The 7239-nt window shown below is 59.8% G+C and overlaps 2 non-coding genes across 2 annotated transcripts; both read left to right on the top strand.

The window, feature by feature from the left end:
* Positions 1-73, top strand: TRNAM-CAU (transfer RNA methionine (anticodon CAU)). The gene has a single exon. It is a non-coding gene; the product is annotated as a tRNA-Met (tRNA).
* A 6776-nt stretch (positions 74-6849) lies between these two features.
* TRNAL-AAG (transfer RNA leucine (anticodon AAG)) lies at positions 6850-6931 on the top strand. The gene has a single exon. It is a non-coding gene; the product is annotated as a tRNA-Leu (tRNA).
* Positions 6932-7239: the final 308 nt, after the last annotated feature.

Below are 7239 nucleotides of genomic sequence, written 5' to 3'. Positions count from 1 at the left end.
GCCTTCTTAGCGCAGCCGGCAGCGCGTCAGTCTCATAATCTGGAGGTCCTGAGTTCGAGCCTCAGAGAAGGCAGGCTTGCCTCTTGCTGCCTGAGCCAGGCGCCTTGCCTGCCACCCGGGGCAGGCTCCAGTCGCCTAAGCTTGGCCCCCCGCTGCCTTTTCTTCCCGGTGCTGGCCAGGAGGCAGGCGCCTGGTGTGTCCGCGCAGGTGGCGCTGGCGATGCTCTTCCTGGGCCGGCTTTGCCCAAGGTAGCGCACACCATGAACGCTGAGGGCCATGCCCAGCCCGGTCACTAGTGGCAGCCCCAGTCCCTGCTTCTTTTCTGCTGGGCTGGTGCGGTGTCAGGTGCGGGAGGTGGCGGAGGAAAAGCAGCCAGGCCGAAGCAGGTGCTTGGGCGCCCCGCAGAGAAAGTGGCCCAGCCTGGGGGAGCGTGGCCGAGCAGTCCAAGGCGCTGGATTAAGGCTCCAGTCTCTGCGGGGGCGTGGGTTCGAATCCCACCGCTGCCACAGATTTTGCAGCGTGCAGGTGGCACTTGGGCCTCCCGAAGCTCCCCTTGCTACGGCCTTGTTCCCTCGCAGCTCGCCCTCTGCCCAAAGGTCCCCCTTAGGCTGCTGAAGCCTCGACTCTGCTCATTCTGCCCCTGCTTTCTGGAGCCCTTGCCCCCAAGTTGGGGGGGCTGCTCCAGCCCTTCTTGCCCCTGGTCCCAAGAGACCAGCTTCGTGACTTCCCCATACACAGTGGTGAGCAGGACCAGGGCGACCTGGGTGCCTGCAGGAGGCAGGACCAAGAGGAGCAGTGTGATACGGCAAGGAGGGAAATGGCGGTCGCCTCGAAGGAGGCGGAGCAGATGTGAAAAGCCTGGGAGTAGGGGCCTCTAGATACTAGGATGGCTGGGGAGAGGAAGGTGGGTAGCAGGCCGGGACCTGGAGCAAATGTTGGGCAGGCGGAAGTAGGGAAGCAGGGCGGTGGCGGCGGGGGCAGGGAAAGACGGAGCCTGGGTGGGGGGGCCAGTTTTTGGAGGCTTAAGCCCCGGGTGGTTGTGCGGGTGCTGTGTTTGTTGTTGCCCGACCGCACCCTCTGTATTTGCTTGGCAGGGAAATCCTGGGCGGTAGGAATTTGTGGCACCAGGTCAACCTTATGGAAGCCAAAGGGGACTTTCAGGCACAAGGTCAACCCCATGTATTCCTAAAGGGTCTTTGAGGCACCAGGTCAACCCCATGGAAGCCAAACGGGACTTTCAGGCACAAGGTCAACCCCATGTATTCCTAAAGGGTTCTTTGAGGCACCAGGTCAACCCCATGGAAGTCAAAGGGGACTTTCAGGCACAATGTCAACCCCGTGTATTCCTAAGGGGTCTTTCAGGCACCAGGTCAACCCCATGGAAGCCAAAGGGGAGTTACAGGCAGAATGTCACCCCCATGTATTCCAAAGCTGACTTCCAGGCACCAGGTCAACCCCAATCACTCCTATGGGGACTTGCAGGCAGAATGTCAACCCCATGTATTCCTAAGGGGACTTTGAGGCACCAGGTCAACCCCATGGAAGCCAAAGGGGAGTTTCAGGCAGAATGTCACCCCCATGTATTCCAAAGGTGACTTCCAGGCACCAGATCAACCCCAATCACTCCTATGGGGATTTACAGGCAGAATGTTAACCCCGTGTATTCCTAAGGGGACTTTGAGGCACCAGGTCAACCCCATGGTAGCCAATGGGGACTTGCAGGCAGAATGTCAACCCCATGTATTCCTAAGGGGACTTTGAGGCACCAGGTCAGCCCCATTGAAGCCAAAGGGGACTTTGAGTCACAATGTCAACCCCATGTATTCCTAAGGGGACGTCCAGGCACCAGGTCAACCCCATGGAAGCCAATGGGGACTTTCAGGCAGAATGTCAACCCATTGTATTCCTAAGGGGACTTGGAGGCACCAGGTCAACCCCATCATAGCCAATGGGGACTTGCAGGCAGGATGTCAACCCCGTGTATTCCTAAGCGGACTTTGAGGCACCAGGTTAACCCCATGGAAGCCAAAGGGCACTTTCAGTCACAATGTCAACCCCTTGCATTCCTAAGGGGACTTTCAGGCACCAGGTCAACCCCATGGAAGCCAAAGGGGAGTTACAGGCAGAATGTCACCCCCATGTATTCCAAAGCTGACTTCCAGGCACCAGGTCAACCCCAATCACTCCTATGGGGACTTGCAGGCAGAATGTCAACCCCATGTATTCCTAAGGGGACTTTGAGGCACCAGGTCAACCCCATGGAAGCCAAAGGGGAGTTTCAGGCAGAATGTCACCCCCATGTATTCCAAAGGTGACTTCCAGGCACCATATCAACCCCAATCACTCCTATGGGGATTTACAGGCAGAATGTTAACCCCGTGTATTCCTAAGGGGACTTTGAGGCACCAGGTCAACCCCATGGTAGCCAATGGGGACTTGCAGGCAGAATGTCAACCCCATGTATTCCTAAGGGGACTTTGAGGCACCAGGTCAGCCCCATGGAAGCCAAAGGGGACTTTGAGTCACAATGTCAACCCCATGTATTCCTAAGGGGACGTCCAGGCACCAGGTCAACCCCATGGAAGCCAATGGGGACTTTCAGGCAGAATGTCAACCCCATGTATTCCTAAGGGGACTTGGAGGCACCAGGTCAACCCCATGGTAGCCAATGGGGACTTGCAGGCAGGATGTCAACCCCGTGTATTCCTAAGCGGACTTTGAGGCACCAGGTCAACCCCATGGAAGCCAAAGGGCACTTTCAGTCACAATGTCAACCCCTTGCATTCCTAAGGGGACTTTCAGGCACCAGGTCAACCCCATGGAAGCCAATGGGGACTTTCAGGCAGAATGTCAACCCCATGTATTCCTAAGGGGACTTTGAGGCACCAGGTAGCCCCATGCAAGCCAATGGGGACTTGCAGGCACAATGTCAACCCCGTGTATTCCTAAGCGGACTTTGAGGCACCAGAGTCAACCCCATGGAAGCCAAAGGGGACTTTCAGGCACAATGTCAACCCCGTGTATTCCTAAGGGGTCTTTCAGGCACCAAGTCAACCCAATGGAAGCCAAAGGGGAGTTTCAGGCAGAATGTCACCCCCCTGTATTCCAAAGGTGACTTCCAGGCACCAGATCAACCCCAATCACTCCTATGGGGACTTGCAGGCGGAATGTCAACCCCATGTGTTCCTAAGGGGACTTTCAGGCACCAGGTCTACCCCATGCACTGCTATTGGGACTTGCCAGCAATATGTCAACCCCATACATTGCTATGGGGACCTTGAGCCCCCAGGCCAACCTCATGCAAGCCTAAGGGGACCTTGAGGCTCTCGGTCAAGCCCGTGTAAGCTTATGGGGACTTCCAGGCACAATGTCATCCCCAGACATTGTTATGGGGCCTTTCGGGCACCAGCTCAACCCCATGCAAGTCTATGGGGACTTGTAGGCAGACAGTCAACCCTGTGCATTCCTATGGGGTCCTCCAGGCACCAGGTCAACCCCATGCAAGCCAGTGGGGACTTCCAGGCACAATGTCAACCCCATGCATTCCTATGGGACCTTTCAGGCACCAGGTCAACCCCATGCAAGCCTCTGGCGTTTGAGGTCACGAGACCGATTCGCTCTCTCCGCTCCCTCCATTTTTGGCCAAATGCCCTCTCGGCCCATGGCGAGCAAGGGCCGGAAACGCATTGCAAGTCAAGGGCCCGTGCTGAGAGCGAGCCGCCCCCACCTCCCCGGCCCCGTCAGGAGAAGGCGGGCTGGCCAGCGCGCCGCAGGGCGTGGGGCCCTGTGGCGAGCCAGTAGGGGGCGCTCCTGCGTTGAGCCGCCCACCTCCCTGCGCCCGACCACCTTCCAGGCTCTGAGTGCCTCCTTTAGGGTGCCTCCCGTCCGGCCGACCCCTTCCCTGGAGCACACCCGCTAGCCTGGGGTCCCGCTGCCACCATCCAAGGCTCTGGACTCACTTCTGGCTCTGCGCGCCTTGGAGAACGCAGGCCTGATCGTCCAATGGGTACTAGATCCAATACAAGCACTTGGGGCACTTCCCCAAGTCAGGGGCTTATTAGGAAGCCTCCCTTAGTCCACAGACCTAAGGGGCCTCCTTGGCATAATTTAGACCCACCCCTCAATAAGTCTCCCACACCGGTCACAAAGGAGAACTTTATTGATTACAGGGGGTAGGGCGGAAACAGGGTAAAAGGTAGAGCAGTATCATAGAAATCTTACAGGAATATCAAAGGAATCCCATAGAGCAAACCAGGGTGGCTGAGGTAGCCGTTTAAACGCATCTGAGTTACTGAAACTAAATATCTAATCGGATCTTTAGTAGCTTACTCACTCTCATCGTCCAGAGGTGGTTGTTGTTTCCTCTGGAGGCAGGGCACTCTTGGAGCATGCGGTGATGAGGAGAGAGCCAGGCTCAGATTCACCTGGATGACCGCATGGCTAATGGCTGACTGACCTTCTTCTTGGACCGAGCCCTTAAATAACCTCTCTGACCTCAGCAGCCCGGTCCAATCGAAGCTGCCAATACTGGCCACAAGCCGACCCATCTCCCCAGCATCCCTGGCTACCTGGGCCCGCGCAGGGCCGGGTCTTTCCTCCCTGCCCAGGTGACCAGAGCATCGCCTCCCAGGCGCCAGGCTTTTGTCATGCAGACCAGGTGGGAGATCCCCGCCCTGAGGGATTCAACACCCGCCTCCCAGGCTGGCTGAGACAGGTCTCTGGAGAGGGGCACCGACGGTGGCATTTCTGCCACAGGCCCCACCGGGCTGAGGGCCAGGTTCTGGCTCCAGCCTCTTTGGCAGCCTGGGCCCCAAAGCCCACGTTGCCACCTCCTCAGCCCCCACGCTCCAGGTTTGGGGGCTGAAGCTGTATTCCCGGATGTCTTGCCCAGGTAGGAGGACCCCTCGGGGCTGCGGTCACAGCTCTTGGCAGGCCGCCTTCTCCCAGGCCCTTCCTTTGCAGCCAGCCTCCCTGCTCTGCTGGCCTTTCCTGAGTAGCGGCCGCCACGTTCTCGGGCTCCTCCTAGACCCAGTCCCCCAAATCCTCCTGCGATCCTTCCCTCTCCCTCCCGCCTCCAACACAGACACAGGTGCTCAACCCCTTCTTTCTTTGGTCCCCAAACTAGGAGGCAGGGGGGAGGAAGATGCCTTCACGGCCTGGCAACCGCGTTGGCTTCCTTTGCTTGCGCTGTGGTGCCTGGTGCCCAGGTCACTCGGTCCCATTCCTGGCGGGCTCTTCTCTGCTTCTGAGCACCTTCTCCTCCCTTCCCTCCGAGGCCACAGCTGCCCCGGGGCTGCCGCAGCTGCCCCGCCCCCACTCCCTCGGCAGGACTGTCACTGGAGGAGAGCCCACCGGCCTTCCCTTGCAAAGTTCCGTGAGCACGCTCCCCACCGCCTTTGGGGAAGGAGGCCGGAGAGCCCCACTCTCAGGCATGTCAAGGACAAAGCCACTTGGAGGGGCGGGAATCAGGTAGGGGAAGCAAAAGGCAAGCAGGGGGGAAACATAGCAGAGGATGGTTTCGATCCATCGACCTCTGGGTTATGGGCCCAGCACGCTCCCGCTGCGCCACTCTGCTGGGGCTGGCAGGCTGCCCTTCTGCCGCCACACCCTCTTGCCTCTCTGACAGGAAGCCAGCACCTCGCACAGTGAGGAGCAGTGCTTCCTTTCTCCTCCTCCCAGCCCACGCCTTCCCGCAGGCTCCCCACGCAGGCCAAAACCCGAGCCAGCGCTCTTCCTGGTGGCCATGCAACCGCCCGCCACAGATACCTGCAGAGCCCAGGTGGAAGGGCGCCCCTTCCTTTCTTCTGCCCGCGCCCCTCTTCTGAGCCTCTGACAGCAGCCTTTGACAGCGGGTTCTGCCTCCAGGCAATATGTTTTCAGGATCTGGGACCACGGAGTAGGACTGTGCATCACTCCAGCACGGCGGTCCACTGGTGCCCACGAGTATTGTGCCTGACGGGAGAAATGCCCCAGGCTGCATCCTCAACAGGGCCAGCCCAGTCCTGAGCAGCCCGTAGCACCCTTCGCGTTGTGTGTGGCTGGGGGTGTGCCTCCTCTCTTCATGTTGAGCCCTGCCTCACTTTCCCTGGCCCCAGGGGGAAGTCGAATGGAGGTGGAGGGCTTTTGCTTCCTGTCTTTTCAGACCCATGACCTGAACAGAGCTGTTTGTTGCAAAAGACCAGCAGCTGGTGCCCCGAGCTCACAGGGCTGGTTCGCAGAGCTAACTGCCGCCCAATAATCCGGTTGGGTTCCTGTGGGGAAGGAGAGCGCCCCTGAGAGAGAGAATGGCAATCGCCTTCCGAGCTGGAGAGCTGCTATTGTTTTCCCGTCCGGGTCCCTTGCCCTAGACCTGGCCGACGGACCCCGGTGGGCCGGAGGTCAGGGCTCCCGGTGGTGGTGCGGGACCAGGGTGCGGAGCCAGCCGGGCCTTCTTAGCGCAGCCGGCAGCGCGTCAGTTCCATAATCTGGAGGTCCTGAGTTCGAGCCTCAGAGAAGGCAGGCTTGCCTCTTGCTGCCTGAGCCAGGCGCCTTGCCCGCCACCCGGGGCAGGCTCCAGTCCCCTAAGCTTGGCCCCCCGCTGCCTTTTCTTCCCGGTGCTGGCCAGGAGGCAGGCGCCTGGTGTGTCCGCGCGGGTGGCGCTGGCGATGCTCTTCCTGGGCCGGCTTTGCCCAAGGTAGCGCACACCATGAACGCTGAGGTCCATGCCCAGCCCGGTCACTAGTGGCAGCCCCAGTCCCTGCTTCTTTTCTGCTGGGCTGGTGCGGTGTCAGGTGCGGGAGGTGGCGGAGGAAAAGCAGCCAGGCCGAAGCAGGTGCTTGGGCGCCCCGCAGAGAAAGTGGCCCAGGCTTGGGGAGCGTGGCCGAGCGGTCCAAGGCGCTGGATTAAGGCTCCAGTCTCTGCGGGGGCGTGGGTTCGAATCCCACCGCTGCCACAGATTTTGCAGTGTGCAGGTGGCACTTGGGCCTCCTGAAGCTCCCCTTGCTATGGCCTTGTTCCCTCGCAGCTCGCGCTCTGCCCAAAGGTCCCCCTTAGGCTGCTGAAGCCTCGTCTCTGCTCATTCTGCCCCTGCTTTCTGGAGCCCTTGCTCCCAAGTTGTGGGGGCTGCTCCAGCCCTTCTTGCCCCTGGTCCCAAGAGACCAGCTTCGCGACTGCCCCATACACAGTGGTGAGCAGGACCAGGGCGACCTGGGTGCCTGCAGGAGGCAGGACCAAGAGGAGCAGTGTGATACGGCAAGGAGG

Source organism: Alligator mississippiensis, chromosome 4, assembly GCF_030867095.1.
Source record: "Alligator mississippiensis isolate rAllMis1 chromosome 4, rAllMis1, whole genome shotgun sequence".
Taxonomy (NCBI): domain Eukaryota; kingdom Metazoa; phylum Chordata; order Crocodylia; family Alligatoridae; genus Alligator; species Alligator mississippiensis.
Note: the sequence above shows the minus strand (reverse complement) of the source record. Positions and strands in the feature narration are given on the sequence as shown.